Here is a 19,101-nt window from a genome sequence, read left to right as displayed (position 1 = left end):
GAAAATCTGGCATTAAAACCAAAGGGTCTGTGGAGAGGCTCCTTCAGGCCCTGCCTACAAAGGGACACCAACACTTCAGGCCCTCTTTAAAATCTGATAGCTCTCAGATACACCAGATACCTCTCAGTGACTAATGACTGCTCACTTCTGAATAAGTAATTTCTGAGCTTCTTTAATCAGCTGCTGACAGTGTCTCCCAGACCAAAGAGCTTGCAGGTGGCAAGCCCAGCTGGGCCTGCCATGATAATGTGATCGGTTTTGCATCTCTTTCTGGATGGAGCCACTTGATCTCCCCAGTTCTGGATTATTTGAGCAGCAGCTCCCTAGCCACCACCAACATTGGTCAAAGGCAGCCATTTTGTGTTTGAACCACAACTCACTCTGTTGAATGATAAAATGAAAATTTTGCCTGTGCCAAGAGCAAGAGCTCTGACAGTAGCATTTATAGTTCCCCTCAGCCACTGGAGGGTCCCCCTTGAGCTGGAGTGGCCCTTTCAGCACTGGTGCCTCCAGCTGGCAACTAAAAGACATCCCCAGAGCTTCATGCACACTACACTGGAGATACTGGTCCAAGGTCTTCCATGGATGTCTAGATAACAGGGATTTTGAGAAATTTTCATATCATAACCAATTAAGTTAATATTGCCTGCTAAATGCCCTTATTCCCCAGCTAATGAGTGTTCTCATTGCAAGGCTTAATTCAGTTTTCACTCTACTTTTAGAGTTCAGTCTGAAAGCCTCTATTAAATTCTTGCTCTGCTAGTTCAATAGCAAGCAGCAAAACCAAGGTAGTGTAAAGTTTTGAGTCAAATTGCAAAGAGAGGTCAAGAACCATTCTTCTGTAAATCCACATAATAAATTCTATTGGAAACACAGCATATTAGTCCTTGTCAGGATAATGGCTGCTAAAGAAATTCTGTGCTGGTCATTTTAAATAGAAGAGGAATCCAAATTCCTTACCAGCCTGAATATCTGCTCTATTATGTCAAGCTGCATTTATGTCCCACTGTTCTAACTATTCAATTTTTCAAACAGTGTTATTCAAGATTCTATGTAAATATCAAAGTGTTTAATTATTCCGTCATATATAGCATTTCTATAAAGCAGCAGGTATTTTATATAAACTCACAAGAGATGAAAAAACAATTAAGCACCCCACAATACCAATCACAATACAGGCATCAGATTTCCAGTGCAACTCACCTACGTTACCAGCTCTTAGATAGAAATCTACAGCTTTAAGAAATGGGTCCATTTTCTCTGTGCTAAGTTCTCACAGGATGCTGAATATTCAGGGTTGCCTGAGGTAGCCAGCCAGCTGAGATGACCTTTCATCCTTAGGTGAAACCCTTGATCTGTGGCAGGGTTTTCACTAAAGGAACAAGGACTGAGCACATAAAAAAAATATACGAGCTTCTGTTTATATACTGCTTTTTTTACAGCACAGTTCAGCTCTGTCACCATCCGCAATAACTTCTCCACTGTTTAGCTCAGTGAAATATTTATTTTATTTTCCACTGTATGAAAGACTGTTTGAAGCCTGAATAGCTAATAAAACTATGAGCCTTCATTAAGCAACGCTAAGTTCTTCCCTCAGGTATGTAAGCACAGGCAAAAAACATTCCTGTGTTTCAGGATCAAAATAAAGCTGCTGTTACTTATAGCTCTCTTCACTCAGGTTGTGGTAATGAGTATGTTGGACAGATGTCAAAATTAAATAGGGCTTAAATCTACTTCCACCCTTTTTTTTTCTACATCAACAAAATTAAGTAATGGACATTAGCTTTCCAAAATCAAAAGCAAACACAAAGGCAGGAGTTTAAATTTTGATCTGTGCTTTTACTGGTAATTTTAGGAAAGAGAGCAGTCTATTTCTTGTCCCACTCCTATTTATTAGCAAAAGGTTATTCATTTGGCATCATTAGCAAAAAACTACACGGGATTTTTTTACCACTGCTCTACAGCCTTCTCCTTATAGTTCAGTCATCAACTACATAAGAAAAGGTACATTTTATTCCCCAAAGATTTTTACAATCATGAAGTTCTAACTTTGCTATTGAACATCATTATTTCATAAGAACCAGTACTTAAAGCTATTTTCTTCCTGAGGCATCTGGTTTTCCTCCTAAGAAAGACACAGTATATGATATATAAACACAGGTATAGCCTTTAGCTTAGGACAAAGACGACCAGAAAGAATACAACTTGCATCCTTAGACATACTGCTGTTTTCATCAGAGGGGGTGATAGCCTTGTGTGAAATATAACAAAGAACACCAAGTATTAACAGGAACAATAACTGAAGTCATTTTGTTTTCTATCTCCGCCGGCATACTGAGCACAACATGACTCCCTCAAATGGCTAACTTCTGCACACCGAGCCTAAATATTGCCACCCCGTGGTCTGACAGCACTGTCTGACAGACCTGCAAATAGGGACACAAAACATTTCTAGGCTGGGCACTGCACATTCCAGTCCCTACATACTATTTCTATTCTACATCTAGTTTTGTTTTCTTCACAGAGTCTTGCCAGCAAAAGAAATTGTTCCCTGATCACCCCACTTCCCTCTTTATACCTCTTTTTTTCCCAGGTGTCGCACTCTGACCTATCCCTTCTGCAGCCCAGCATGAAGACAGACACATGAAGAGCAGAAGTCAGCAGCAAGTACACATCCATAATAAAACTTTCACTGCAACATCACACAGCAAGTGCAAATTCCCTTTTGAGGGGATGGAGAGCAGAGGCAGGGAAAATCCCTCCAAGCCTTATTCCTTGCCACACCAGCATGATTTCCACTGGACTTTGTGTACGAAACAGTTTCTACAACAAACACATGGAGCTACACTTATTTCTTTGTGATGGAGAAGGGAAGAATTAGCCACAGCCTTAAAGCTTTAGGGATCTATTCTGACTGTACAGCTCAGCAAGTGCAAATAGCAAGTGCAGAGCAGCTGATCCTGCAAGGACATAAAGTTCAAAGACCTCTCTTCCTATGTCTTCTGTCCAGTGCCACAGTAAAACATGCTTCCTGGAGAGGAGAACTGAAATGAAACTCAGCAAAGAGAGATTTTATATTCTTAGTTTTGTGAAGAAGTCAGAAAGTCAAAGAGCTGGTGGGGTCCCAGAGCTGAAAGAGTCCGCCAGGATTGGCTGGTCTAAACTATGTAACACAAAGTCTTTAGTTAATGGCTGAGCGAATCAAGATATCTTTTCAAGGAGAATACTTCCAATGTCTCTGCAAGGATAGAATCCCCCATTTCACCAACTGCTCCAGTGACTGGCCGCAGCCACTTTCAGAGTGTTTTGCCCACTTTGATCTATTTCTAGTAACAACCCCCTTCTGAAGGATGTTTTTTATACCTCAATTTGCCAGGCTGGGGAGTATTATAAAGCCTCCATTTCCCATACAGCTGCTTACAGACAGTTTAAGCCTCTCTGTAGCTCTCCCTGAGTGTCCTCCACAGGCTCCTCCCCTACCTCAAAGCCACAGGAGGCTGGTCAGGAAGCACCAGCTGAGCTGCTCCATCAGACACCATTAGACGACAGCAGCAGCTGTCCCAAGAAGCCAGACCTGAGTTATAGTCACAAAGTGGGCATCATTCAGAGTTATTGTCACATCCTTCCAAGAGCATGGGGTAGCCTGCCCATTCTAGCATTAGGTCATTTCCCAGCCTCTAGTGGTTTTTGGCTTAATTACAGAAGTTAATTATCCTTCCCTACCACTTGACAGTCTTTTCCCAGTTATAGATGTTATTATTGAAAACTCCAGATAGTCTCAATCTTTATACAGAGGTCTGATGCCTTAACTTTGCTTAATCTTGGCAATAACAGTATCTCGTGACAGACTAATGTGCCTGTTGTAAAATAGATGTAATAGCACAGCAGTGAGTGTCGTATATCTGTATCTCCTAATGGACCATTATTTTTAGACAAGGCTGCACTAACAAAGCAATAGTTGTGTTACTGAGAGGTGACATGTTAAAGGCTGCTGAAAAAGTCCAGAGAAGAGCAACAGAGACCCTTGGGAGCACAAGAGAACAGATGCTTGAACTACAGGACACCCCAAGTGTTGATTGCCAGCCACAAATAATCTGCTACTGGTCACTGAGTTAATCCACTTTTGAGAGCAGGGTAAAACCAGTTCTAAGAAACAACTATAAAACATAGAGACTTGCAGTACAATTTATTGCAGTTGCTCAAGATCGGTAGCTTAGGCAAAGCTGTCTTCAGATTATCTATGACTACAATGAAAGCAACTGGCTGTGCAGGATGAATTTTTCAGAATAGAGCAATCTGTTACACTGTATTGATAGGGACAGATGATTTCTTAATTATTAAAGGGAAAAAATAATCTCTATTGCTTTTGGTTGTATTTTACTGCTTTTGCTTGGTCTGGTACCCACTCCTCCCCCTAGAGGCTTCATTGTAATTTAAATAGAATAAAATACCAGAAAATTGCTTTAAAATTATTTTTTAAACTTCTCTCTCTAAATAGTTGTCCCTTTGGTCTCCTGCTAACAGAATGGGAGAGCAATCTTCTTTTCTAACTGCTATCAAGATCACCCTTCTTTTTCTTTTGAAAGGAAGCAAATTTCAATTCATAGCCAGATGCAGATTCCAGAACTCGAAAGGATAATCCAACTGAACAAAAATCAAAAGAACCCTTAAATTCAACCTGTTTATTCCAAAGTCTGTATCTTTTTCTGAAACACACACTACTTCTTAAAAATCCTGTGGAGGTAAGCAAGAATGGCCAATGCAATTCCAGAACAACCTAGATCTCATCTGTATCTGATCCCACCACTACATTATTTAAGAGCATGCGAATGCATCTTTGTTGCTGACTGCCTTATACAATGGGATTCCTAGCATTTTATTCATTGTCCTGGCACTCTGAGTTCTCTGTATATGTGTCTAGGTTCCTTCTGGGCTGATGGATATGACTTACAGCCCATTAAACTGTTTAATAAGTTTCTAGTACGGTGGAGTTTTGCCACCCAGTGTTTATTCCTTTACCTATCCCTCCTTAGCCAGAGCAGCAAAGGAAGGCAAAAGCTGAACTCTGCCATCTTTCCAGAGAGAGGCAAGAAAGCTAAAGCTTAGGAGACAGAATGATCTCAACACAGTATTTCTTGTAGCTGCAGTGAGCAGGGGGGATGAAGGCACCCACTCATCAAAGAAGAGAAACAGTGACCTGGGAAGCAACTGTTATTAATAACATAATAGAAAAAGGAAGGCTTCAGAAAAGCTCTCTTGTATTCTCTTCAAGATTTCTTATAGATAAACAGCTTTTCAAAAGTCCTCAACAGGCTGCTCATAAGCAGAACTCATGCTGAAAAGAAATATGCTCTCTTGCCAATCCTGTGCTAATTAAGCCTGTTTATGTTCTGCTTGAATGAATGACATCTTCCTGGGAATCCAGCAAACCTGAGAAGCAACTGCAGGTACCTGAATTTTGTTTTGGCCTTACTGTGCTATTCTTGCTGCTTGGTGCAAAGGCCTGATAACATTGTTATAGATTTCTGTTGAAAGATGAGCACTCCTGTGCCCCTGTTAAAATCTGGCAAAAGCAGAGTGCATTCTTCAAGGTGGGAATGCACCCCACTGTTTTTTCAGTAATGTTCTGTGACAACCCAAAACAGGCCTTGGAAATTCTAAAATATTTGACAAAATGTTTCTGGCCCTTTGAGGAATCATCTGCTATAGCCATCAAAATGCAGCAAGGCACCATGGGAAAATCGATGGGAAAGCTCATGACAGTCTTCCTCCCTGTGATTTCTAGTACAAATTCATTCCCTCAGGAGGCTGGAACTCTGTAAATAGACGTCTGACTTACAGCTTTAAAGCACATATTTTTATCCATCTTCTTTCTTCTTAAGAACAGTACAAAGTGGAAAGAAAGGAAGCCTAATTTTGTGCTACTGTAATATAAATATAAATTCTTCAGTTGGTTTTTTTACCTTCCAAAAGTTGATCTACTAGTTGAATAGCTCTGCAAAAGTCAGTGTGAAGGTGGAGACTGAGATTTTTTTTATCTGAGTCTCCCAAAATTTAAGACACCTTTCTCTGTTTGAATGTCTCAGAAAAACCATTTCATTAACCCTTAATCACTTACAAAAAAGTGATTAAGGGTTAATGAAATGGTTAAAAAGGTTAAAAAAAAAAAAAAGCTAAACAGGTTAAAACCTGTTTAGCTTTTTTCTGTTTTTCAAATGAAGGTTCAAATTAAACAGTTAGGAAAAAAACAGGTCTTCAGGTTGAAAGATCCTTCCTTTTCCCTTCCCCACAGAGCCCAAATGCTGCAAAAAGTAGATTTCAGGCAAATGGCCAGGATTTTCTCCAGGAGAGGTTAATATGGAAGATATGAATGGCAAATTATATTACACAGCCTGGAAAATCCTGATTTTATATTGCAGACTAGCCTATACTTCAACACCAAGTATTAACTTTGGCTTAGCACGTTTAGGTGCTGATCTCACATCTTTTTCAATAAGACAGTCTGCAATGACATAACAGATGATAAAACAGAAACTTGAAAGACAAAAAGATGTCCTATGCTGCCAAATCAAACCCTCAGAAGTCCAGCTGCTGGCTCAGACATAATTTCACTCAGCTGCCCCCAGCCAGAATTTTCGCAACACCTACAACACGTGGCCTAAGTCCCAAGTAAGCTGCTCCTTAGGTGATTTTCAATGAGGGAAGCTAAAGGAGACCCATAAGAGTAACAGACATTATTGTCCTCAAAGTCCACCACTTGCGGAGGCTTCTGCAGTTCATGCTGAAGGTGAGAATTTGGCATCGCAAAGCTGCTGAGAGTAGAGCTCAGAAGCGGCCAAACCTCCAGTGGCACTGGCCAGCCTGGGTTAGTCCAGCTCTAGGCACTGGGTAGGCTCTTTCTGGCCATGGCCAGTTGTGCACAGCTGATGACCTAGCACAGTACTTAAGCTGGGGCAGCTGCCAGCACATCCTCCTCATGACCCTTAATGTCCCACGGAAAAACCTGGCAAGCGGCTTTCCACGCTTGCCAAGTTTTTCCCAAGCCTTCTCTGCAAATTGAGAGCTAATGGAAAATGAACAAGTTGCAGTGCAGTTGGGTGGGTATGTCCCTGCACAGTCTTACCACCCTTGTCATGGTGGTATCTCAGCTTCAGTCCTAATCCTTTTAAAATTTTTGCTCATAAGCCCAGATCTTAGGGTGCACATATTAAAAACAAGAACAAAACAAAACAAAAAAAATATCCTAACAAAACCTCCCAGCCTGCTGGAAGGGAATAAAATAAAGCCCAAGTCTTGTGGATGTCAGAATAACATGCGATCCAAAGTCTAATGATCCCATTTTAAAGGGATACAAAATCTGCTTCAAAAAACATACCCAAACAATTCCCCAGAGTTTAACATACAGGTTCAAATTAACAGCTTGTGCAAAATACTTGTCTCAGGTTAGCAAATATATAAATGAATCTGTGGATACATAAATGAGCTTTCAAAGAGATTTAAAAGTCAGAGGTGAGCATCCTCCAAGTGCCAAGAGACATGGCAAGTACTGTGTAGTCTCACAGATTTTACTGGTGTAATAGTGCATATAGTCAGTGAAATTATTCTAAACTAGTGAAAGTACTTTTTGCAACTCATGTTTTTTTGTGCAAAAGTATCCTAGGATGAAGGTGATTGTTAGCATTCATCTTGTGCCCACCCAACAATAATTCCAGTCTCTGTTATTGCAAAACCAGAAGCCTGGGAGCTGAAACAGAATAAAGACGAGAAATGAAATGTGCATTAAAGGCCCTTCAAGTCCATTTTATTTCTGTGACTTCCAGATGTATGATTACTGCTTGGTTTCTCTGCCCAGGAGGCAGACATTTTATGTATGACTACTTTGTATATGGAAAATTCAGAATGGTATCTTATACCCCTGGATTTAAATCTAGTGAAAATATTCTTGTAATATACACTAGCCAGTAATAAACACAAAGCCAGATTCTTTCCATGGGCTCTGAGAAATGAAGAGTCTAATACACATTACATTATTTAATAGGATGATATCATATAATTTTTTTTCATCCCATATAAATATTATAATGCAGAGTTTTACAAAGCTACTTTATAACACATATTTTTAAAAAGGAAAAGCAATTCTTGCCGTGGGAATTTGGGAAAAAAACAAATAAACAAGCAAAAAAGATTTATAGACAAAACCAAGACACTGCAGAATGAAGCCATGTCCTGGATGAATGAAGTCTCCATCAGCAAAAAAGGAAATTCCTGTAACATCAAAAATATAAAATAAAAAAGCACAACTACGCAATATTAACTACAGATGAATGCTGCACCCATTTTGCCAAGCAGCTGAAGGTCACAAGTCCAGCCCAGCAGCAGCACTTTACTCTAATGGATACTATTTGTCTCACACAAGGGTGCTGTCATTCCACTGAAGAATGAAACCCACCCTGGGGAAGTCAACCCATGCAGTGGACTCTGCCTAAACTACTTCCATTTAAATGAACATTCTATGCAGGTATGAGTCTGCTCAGCTGGCTGCCCTTAACTGCAGTATCCATGATGTGCTAGCATCCAGGATTGCCCCTAGAAGGCAGCTCAAAACGGGATTATCTTCGAGGCAGCTAAAAACGCTCTGCAACCCAACAGGAATAAAATTTCCTTTCAGGTTTATCCTCTTAGAGTGGCTCCTAAACTACACACACCCCATGTAAAATCAAACACTCACCCATTTCTCTCTAGCAGCCCAAAGTATAAACATATTGTACTCCAAACTTGCAATATTTCTCTGCCTCTCCCTTTTTGAACATCAGGAAGCCACAAGGGGTCACTTAGCTGTGGCTGAAGTAAAGTGTGCTCCTAAGTGTTTCTAGCTGTATGTGCTCGCCTCCCAGTACCACTCTTACAAGACTTGACTCTTAAAAAGACTTGTTATTCAGGCATTTAAAAAAAAAAAATGCTTTTCATTATGTTTAAAGAGGTTGCATGTGGGAACTTATGATCCTTGGAACTAGACACATAGAGATCTTTCAGTTGTAAGTACACTAAACAGCTTTATCAGGGCAAGTAAAAAGTCCTGTCTGGCTTCCAGCAGTGCATTGGGATAAGGCCCTAAAAAAAAAAGTTTTCATCCAAGTTTTCATGTAAGAATTTTTTTTTCTCAAGATCTTTTTAAATAATAATAATTTTCACCTCAGTAAATTGTTCTTGCCATGCTCAAGGATTGCATTCTAACCCATAGAAAAAATATCCTAACACCTGTATCCCAAATTTTCCTTACTTTCTTATGATTTCACCTCCTGAGCATGCCCACTAATATCATCACTTAGGAAACCCCAAATGTATTTTAGGCAAATGTTTACTAAAATTTGTTCCCAGTTTTTTAATAAGAAGTTTTCCAACAAATTCTATTCTTCATTCACACCCCTGACACAGCTACAAAAAAAGCCATGACTGAAACAAATAGCAACATCTTACCTGGGTCCCCCAACATGAGAAGGATGTGAATGTGCTGAAGGCAACCCAGAGGAGGATCACAAAGATAATCCAAGGGCTGGAGCACTGCTTCTGTGAGGACTCACTAGTGGGGGTCGTTCAGCCTGGAGAAGGAAAGGGCCCATTGGGACTTTATAAAGAGAACCTACAAGAAAGCTGGAGAGGGACTACAAGGGCAGGTAGTGATAGGGGTGGTGCCTTTAAATGGAAAGAGGGTAGCTTTAGACTATGTATTAGGAAGAAATTCTTCCTAATGTGAAGGTGGTGGGACACTGCAACAGGTTGCTTGGAGATGTTGTGGAAGCCCCATCCCTGGAAGCATTCAAGACTGGGTTGGATGGGGCTCTGAGCAACCTGGTCTAGTAGGAGGTGTCCCTGCCCTTGGCAGGGACTTGGAACTAGATGTTCTTTAAAGTCTCTTCCAACCCAAACCTTTCTCTGATTCAATGACGTTTCATTGTAAGGGAGGAAGAAATAGAGGTCTCTTCTCTCCTGTACATGCAAGAAAGTATTAACTTAGATTCAGCAGTAAACACAGAAACATGAGTGACCTGAGCAGATCTTTGAGAAGGAATCATGGTCTTAGACATTAAAATATCAGTTTTAAAGGAAATAAGATGAAGTTCTGGTAGCATCGTGTCCTAGCAACAGAATTTTGCACAGCCAATGTAAAGCAGTGGATTGGAGCATTTGCAAAGGAGGTCCTAGGTCCAACAGTTTCCTTACAGCAAGATATAAAATGATTTCAAAATAGCTTAGGTTCAACTATTTGCTAATAAATTGAAGTAGTTATATATTCACACTTCTTTCAGAATTGCAGTATCCAGGCTATTCTTAATTACCTACAGTTCACTGCTTTTCTAATTTATGTGAGCATAGATAGTCTTCCTGCAAATTTTTGGTTATAACTTGCACATTTATTTTTGACTGGAGTGAAACTGTGAAATGTCTGAGTACTTAGAAATCTATACATTTCTCCTTGAGTTTGCCATATTATTGTAATTCCTGGATGTCAAAGAGCACGTATGTTATTTTAATTTATAGCTCAGATCTTTGTCCAGAAAAAAAAATAAATAAAAGGCCATTCCTAAGTGTATTTTGAAAGCCAGACCAAAAAAAAAAAGTTAAGTTAGACTCCTCTAAACCAGAGAACCAAGAAACCACAGAAATAAGAAGTTTGTTGCACCACTGCACACTATTCCTTTTTGAAAATTGTAGGACAATGAAGAAAAGAAAATTAAGTGTATAAAAAGAAAATGTCTAGAAAATCCCACAAAGTATATTAAGGTAATGTGAATGAATAAAAAATTTAGGGTGAGGGAAGAGGGTGTGACTCATCTGTATACTATGAGACAAAGTTTAAACATGCAATGAAAGACCCTGAGGCCTCAGGCACTCAGGCCAGAAGCTGCCTGACCTTCTCACCAGTCACTCCCTACAGGCAGTGTGCAGCCAAGGAAGTCCCAACCAGCATGAAGGACTGACCAGCACTGAGGTAAGAACACTTGGTGCCACAGGGCCACACATGCCTCTCCAGGAAAATATCTCAGGTACATATTCCTGACTGTGCTCACTTTATAGAATAAAATACTTCATGTGGATAAAACCTTTCTCAAGATCAATAGGAGATATAGATACATAGATACAGGTATGCATATGTATATAGATATATATACTGTGCACAGACCCCAGTATACATGTACAGATATATGTTTATGTATTGAAATTTTATTCTTTCAAGTGGAGGATTTTTTGGTACAATTTTAAGTATCAGAGTAACAAAATTACTTTTATCATAGTGTTTTCATCTCACAACAGCAGAAAAGGCAAGTGTGCAGATTTTTTTTTAGTTTTTTCACGGCTATAAAATGTTCTCTGTTCCTAAAAAATGCCTAGTAATATCTTACAGTTGAAAATTAATTAACTATTTAATTTAGTTAATTAACTGAATGAATCAATGACTATGTAGAGCATGTTGTAAGAAAAATTCTGAAAAAACTCTTGAGATTAAACCATTTTTGCTTAGCCATGAAGATTTAATGTGGTGTAGAGCTGAAAAAATATTACATCTAATTATACTTGCAGTGCCACAGAAGCAGTGGGGAACTTGAGAATATGACTGAAAAGCGGCTAGATAGAAGGCTAATAGATATGCATAGTTCATCAAAGGTCTAACAAGGGCTATGCACTAGAAGTCTGCTACTGTAAGAGGAAAATAATCAGAGACAGCATTTAAAGTTGCACTGTATCTAAAGAATGCCTAATGCTGCCAGCTGCAGGAGCCTGAGTTCATGCTCAGTGGATAAGTTAATTAACCAATTTAATACATCATGATGGACGCATTAGGGAAGATAACCGCTGAGAGGAGGCTGAGGAAAAAGTATCTGAGGGCCTGGCACAGTGCTTATATAGAGCTGCATGCCTGATTTGGGATGCCTGGGCTCTGCCTGGTGAAGGCCCAGGTGGGCTGCTTGGTCCTGGGTGCACAGCCTGGCATCTCTGACCTAACATTACCTGGGTTAGAAATGACCTTCTGGGCCCTAGGCCTGAGCAAGGCACAGAGGAGCTAATCCCAGAAATGAGAAAAACAGACTGGAAACAGGCAGTACTGAAGTACTGAACAGGCAGAAGTGAGTGGTGGCCATTGCATGAAGGAGATGACCCAGTCAGGTGAGGTCCATGGAAGCCTCCAAATACAGGGCAACCAGAAGTAGTACCCTGTGAAACCCAGTGCACAGACACTGCCAGGCATAATAAATAACCTGTGTGTGGTAACAACCATGCAGAAAATCTTCCAAAATCTCTTATCATCAGTACGTTTTCTGTAATTTTAGCTGTTAGAGAAAGGTGCCATCAGCAGCCAAAATATTGTACAAGAAAAAAAAAAAAGTATAAAGACTAGTTATGAGGTGGCTGAATAGCAGCCATAAACTCCCTTCCAGAAATCCATGGTTTCTCAGCCCCAACAACCAGCATTTGATCCAGTTCAAAGCAGATGAAAACTGAGATGCTGACCTGATTGTAAGGAAAGAAATTAGGTGAGGTGACTGACTTGGAGTCACTTGGAAACAAAAGACTGAATGCCAGCTGAAAGAAGACAATAAGTAATGCTGTATTACTTTAAATACCGAAGAAAATAAAGAAGTAGACGATACAACATTCACAGAGCTAATTTTTGAAGAAAGTAGAGTAAGAGGCTGCCAAAGAAGGGTGGCAAAGGATTAGAATGTTTTGAAAAGTAAGAAATTAGCACATCTATAAACATGACCTATTGCAAAAACCAGGTATTGCAGATGTCATTTTTTTTTAACCACAGTCAATCTTGAGCAGACTGTGTAAAGAAACCACAGACATAAATATTCACACAGTCCTGGTGCCTGAATTTCTTTCTTATCAGGGAGTAACCCTGCCTTGAACTGCACACATTTAGCAGAGTCATATAACAACTGAACAGCACTGCAGATCAATCATGGATACAGACATATCTTTCTTCCACGGTTCCACAGTTCTAGAAAAAAATTAGTCTCCTGCAGTTGCTTAATGCTAAGGCTTCCTAAACTGTTAAATCTCTGAGACAGAGTAAGCTGTAGGCTTAAACACGCTCCAGAAAAATAATTAACAGATTTTTAAAGATTATTTTGTTTTCTCTTTCCCAGCTTTTGCAGTTGATTTTCTGAAAATTTGTGCTTGAAAGTATAAAATCTTTTGCCAGCTGGAAGTGGTATTTAATCTTAAAATAGTCAATAATATTAAACTTACTTTTTTTTTCCAAAAAGCTGACAGCAATCTAATTTAATTCATACAAGAACTCCATACGGATTATAAAAGGAAACTGAGTACCTTCTAGAAGAAGCTGGGGATGTTCTCTCCTGGAATAGATAATGTTTTATTAAAATCAGTGGAATGTGCAATTTGTTTCTAACATTTGAGTAAGTTTTAACATCCTGCCAATGGAGTGGAGCAACAGATCAAAAGAGTCATGGAAACAAGTGACTACTAGTGATGGTGGGAGAATTAAAGCAATATCAAAATCTTGACATGCAAGAGATATTTAATACTCAAAAATTATTTCTTCAGTGCTGCAGCTGAAACCATGTTAGCAGTTCTTACACAGAAACAGAGAATAAATACTGCAAGATTGTGGTTATAGTCCGGGTCTTCTATGTTAAAAATACACCACTAAGCAGTTTGAACCCCTTCATGGTGTCAGTTTTTACGATATTGGTATTGCCCCAAAACAAACAAGACAAATAAGAGAAGATGTGGGAGCTCCTCCATGCCATTTTTATCCATCTAAAATTCTCATTAAAACCAGGAGATGTGTAAGGAAAGCTAGGTCACTGTGTCACATCCACCACCTCGTGAGGAAAAGCCTCTCCAAAATGCAAGCACGAAATGAAGCAAGCCCCTTCCAAACTGTTGGTCTGTCCATACCTACAATCTGATTTGTGCAAAGAAAGTCTGAGGCCAGCAGGGATAAAACAGCTAAGAAAATTAATCACCAGGTACGAAACTTAGGCAGTGTCCAAACCCAGTAGTACTGCTTGCAGAGAGCTGAGATCTCTCCCACAAACAAACACAAAGGCTCTGCTCCAAGCACAGAAGAAGTCTGGCCCTTCCCCACAGAGGTTCCCTCAGCTTTTGTTCTCCTTATCAAAAACATTGGAACAAAATTGAGGAGTATTTAGTTATTCTACTGCATATCACAAAAAAAAAAAAATCTGTTTCTCTCCATGAACCTACTCAGTGGCACCTTTGTACCCCTCCAGACAGTTTCTGAAACAGAAGCCCATAAGCCATCCTGTCTCACCAAAATCAAAATAACATCACAAGACTATTTTTCTTAAATGGGAGCATACATTTATGTTCCCATTTAAGAAAAATACAAGTCTTCCAACCACTGGGCTGCAGCTGCTACTCTTATCCCCTTATTTAACAGTACATAGAAAGGATGGATGAAAATTAGTTAATAAGATCAAAGCTATCCTAAAATAGAAGCAGAAGGAATAGCAGCTTTCACCTGCTATCAGATAAGGCCTGTGTGAACCTATTGTACAACCACATCACCAGGTAGTGGTTATATTTCCTTCCATATACTCCAGCTTAGCTGAAACAGTATGCCTGAATCTTTATGCATCCAAATGGCAAAATATCAAATTTAAAATCAACATAAACCTAGCAATTTTATTATCCTGAGGCTTATGAATCAAGAACTAAAAAAGTGAATGTAGTCTTAGAGGATTTAAGATGCACATTCCTTGCTGAAAGAAAGCTGATTTTACCTCTTTGCATGAATATTATTAAAATAATTAGCAATAAATTACAACCAAAAAAACCCAATAAAAATAAGAAAATGTTGCCATAGTTCAATTGTTACTAACTTTAACTTAAGAATCAAAAAAAGTTGCTGCCAAATTTAAAATCAAATCAATCTTCTACAGCAAAGAATCAAGAGTCAATTATAGAAAGCATTAAATCAACAACATTTCTTCAAGAAATAATCTGTTTGCAAATTCTAGAAAGTAACAATCAATCTACTGAATCTCCAGCTGAAGCCAGAGTATTTTAAAGCGCATTCACACAGCAGTGAAGCAGAGTTATCTAATCTGCAATCTCAGGCTACTTGAGTTTCCTTCTGGGAAAGCTGCTTTTTACTAAGTGCAGGTTTACACAGTGTGGTTCCAAAGCCCCTAGAAGTTCCAATATAGACCCCAAAAGTTCAGGTACCTGAAGCCACGCTTTCAGAATTATTTCCATTTGCAAAACTTTTCTTTTTTATTCTTTTACTAACATGTGTTTTACTGGAGCTCACAAAGCTTTCAAATGCACCGATGGCCTAAAATTAAAGTTGGGATATCACTCATCCTAATAAAATACAAGCAATAAAAATGAGATTAGGATAAAAAGTTATGCTTAAGACTATTAGGGATTCATAAATGCATTAGGGTAGAGTTTCCTGGCCTCTCATGTGTAAGTGCTGGGGCAGCATCAGGGACCAAAGCACCCACAGTGACGGCACAGAGGGAGGCCTCAAGATTGGTTACAAGCTGCAGTTTCCTGTTAGTATTTTCGCTGCTTCTTTTCAAGATTGTCCACAAGAGGATTTTAAGAAGAGTTGTTTGAGTTTTTTGCCACAAACTTCCCTTTCTTCTTGAATTTTGTTTGTTAAGCCTTGCAAAGCTTCCCATTAAGATCCTTAGGCAAACAAGTCAGCACATAGGCATGCACCATGATCAAGTTCTGTTAATCAACTCAACTAGGGAAGGAAATTTATCTGAGCATTTTTAAACTTCATGTAGTGTTGCCAATCACAAAGCCTGAAACCTTAGAGCTTTTAAAATTTTCTAAATTACCTTTGAATATAATTCAGGATTGGCATAATTAAATTAATAAATACTTATAAGTTACATTCTCCCACTAATATATGGAAAGCATTATTCTTTTTAGAGACATTTTTATCAATAATCAATCAAAAAGTGTCTAGCCCATGAAAAAAACAGTAAAAATAAACAGAAAAACTTGTGACAGCTTAGCAGGAATATTCTCATATTAGAACACAAGTTTTCATTTCAAATAGGGTTGTAGGTCAAAAAAAAATGCTACAATCTGTTGTTTCATTTTGTCAATTCTGTTCAAAGTATTGCCAACTAAACCTCAGTAAGAATACAAACTCTTTTCTTTAGAGTCTTTCCATTTCTCTAAGGAGTATCAGGGGAATATTGCATTTGCCGTTGAATGAGACAGGAAAGCACTGCCTGCTGACAGGGTTGTCTCAGAACAAAAACAAGTCAGTGATTTTAGGCAAACTGCAAATATGAATTTATGGACATGAGGATAACAGCAACAATATGCCATTATGAAAGTGAGTTACATGCTCAGGTTTATTGTTCTTCATCTTGTCAGAGTAATTTAAAAGTAAATCAATAACGATAAGTGATCCCCAGCTGCCAATTAACAATGCATCATAAGTGTCTTTTAGGCACTGTAATAAAGATGATTCAGGGAATGGATTTTGAGAGCAAGTGAGGAGTAGATCAGATATCATTTAGAGACTGCTATCCACTTGGAAAGAAATTCCTGAAATAATACAAGTACACTGGAAACATGGAAAAGTGCAGGTAATGGAAATGTATGCTACCTAAAAGGCCGAGAAGTCTTTGTGAAAGTACTTGTCACAGAAGCCTCTTCCTCTCAAATGAAGAAAGTGTTCTCTCTTGTTTAATGGCTCAAGGAGGCCATATTTGTAAATGCAGAGCATAAAGAAATGTATACAGGTTTATGATCTCCCAGGCAAGGTTTTAGGGCTTGATCCTGCTTCATCTCCTAAGCCCCCCTGTTGCCAGGGAATCCAGATGGAGGAGCAAGTCATAGAGGGACAACCTCTCATCTTGGGGCTAAGGAGAAGCAAGATACTCCAAAACATAACAGTGTGGGGTAAGTTCAGGCACTGACTCAGCCTCCCTCAGGCACAGCAAAGCAAAGGAGTTGCAACTGAGACCTGGCACAATCACCCATAGCTAATAGTTGTAAAGCACATTGGGGTTTGGCCAGGCCTTTAAGCTTGACCACGACAAGCAGTTTAAATACAGCCAATTTTCTTTAGAGCTTTGGCTTCCCTTCAGAGCTCAGTTAGTTATTTCCTGGCATTTGGTATTCAAGACATTTATTTCATGTGACAAATAATGGTTTACCTATTTTTCTAAGTTAAAATCCCATAACTGATCTAGCCTTCTTTTACGTAACAGCTCACCAATAAGAAGATTTTTGATTCAGATTCAGTTCCAGCCCAGCTCTACCCCATCTTTCTCTTCAACCTGATCAGGATTCATCCCACTCTCACAGACCTGCTACAAGCACTCCAGGCAGCGAAGCACGGGCCTTGAGAAGAGGTCCTCTCCCTCCTCCTAGTTCTCACTGCTCCCTGTTGCAGCGGGGGAAAGGAGGAAAAATAAACAACAAAAATTCCCACAACTAACCCACTACAAAGTTTAACTACACCAAAAACAGAGGACAAAAATAAATCCTGTATTTCCAGGCTTTGGCTATGGCTTCAGTTGCTCCAGGGTACCATGACCAAACTAAAGTTGGGCAGAGGCAGAACTTTGCCATGAAGAAGTCCATAAAATTTAACAGTGCTAAATATTCAAGGGGAGGCTGTAGGGTCTTAGTTTTGATTGAACAAGTGTTGCAGAATCCTTCAGAAGCTGGTACAAGAAGAAAAAAGAACAAGGTTTATAACCAAATGCAGCAAGACGTCCTTGTTTCATCCATAACATGAGTAAATCTGAATCTGAGTTAGAGATTTAATAAAGACTTTAATATTACCCATGCCAAGGCTGCAATGAACCCTGCTGAGGGCCTTTAAGAAAATCATATTATCATATTATGCCATGGAGAACAGCACAATGATCATATGCTCAAGTTAACAGAATACAACCACTGCCTACACATAATACCATAAATTAACTTTTATATGTATGTATCTGAAAGGCTTATCCTTAACAACCTAACATTTCCAATGCTGATTCTCTCCTGCATGTGGTCAACTAACAGAGTGTTTTTCCCGCATCATTCTAACATTATAGCATTTTAGATGTACGGGGTGGGGGGGGGGGCAGAGGGTGGAAGAAAAGGGCAGTGACTCCACTTAAAACAAATCTCAGCTAACATTCTCCCAGCACTATTAAACTGAATTAGATTGGTTTGCCTAAAACAAGCAGACATCAGTGACATTTTAGGCCAGGGAATTAGATTTCAGAGTAGCCATGAAAACATTTATTAAATTCATGAAATGTTAATCTCCTAACAGTAATATATAACCTAGTTTAATTTGTATGAATTAGCCATGAATCACAATGGTAATAGAACCACTAAATCAGAGGCTATGTTCTGTAGCGCTGGGTAATTTCTTTATTATTTTCCTTGCCCTGAAAAAAGTAGCTTAAAGATGCAAATGAAACAACAGTCAAGTACTTGAAAGTCCTCCCCATGCACTGTTGGTAAAAGATAACAAGACTCAAATAAATCTTGTTTTAGGTTCCATAGCCATACAACAGTAACCTGCGTTGGTAGTTTTAGAATCAAACTTCAAGGAAGCAGCAGAAACCAGAGCTGGGAGTTGGACTTAGATGATCCTTGTGGGTGCCTTCCTGTTCAGGAGATTCTACTGTTCTAGGATTCTATGACTAAACCTCAGACACTCAGAGATTCCGTTTGAAACAGAAATTTCACCAATCTGAAAGTAATCTTTAGTACTTCAAGAGAGTTATGAATTTATACTCAGGAAGTACCTCATTAAGCAAACTCATATTGCAATTTTTTTCTTTGTGATGCCTTCACAGAAAAAATAACAGGATGTTAGAGAAAGTAGACACATAACACACAAGTCTAATAAAAGTCAATATCACTAAATGTACCTTAAACAAGACATAGTACAGTAAGATAATAAGATCTTGACTGTTCTCCTGAAATTAATGGGCACCGTGTAGCTAAAGCCCCATGGATCCCTTTGTAAATATGCCTATTATACTGTTTCACAGCAGCCTGCAAGAACAAAACTGATTCACCGGGGGCTTCAAACTAACTGAAACCAGAGCAGAAACTCTG

This window comes from Serinus canaria, chromosome 2, assembly GCF_022539315.1.
Source record: "Serinus canaria isolate serCan28SL12 chromosome 2, serCan2020, whole genome shotgun sequence".
Taxonomy (NCBI): Eukaryota; Metazoa; Chordata; class Aves; order Passeriformes; family Fringillidae; genus Serinus; species Serinus canaria.
This window is presented reverse-complemented; position numbering follows the sequence as displayed.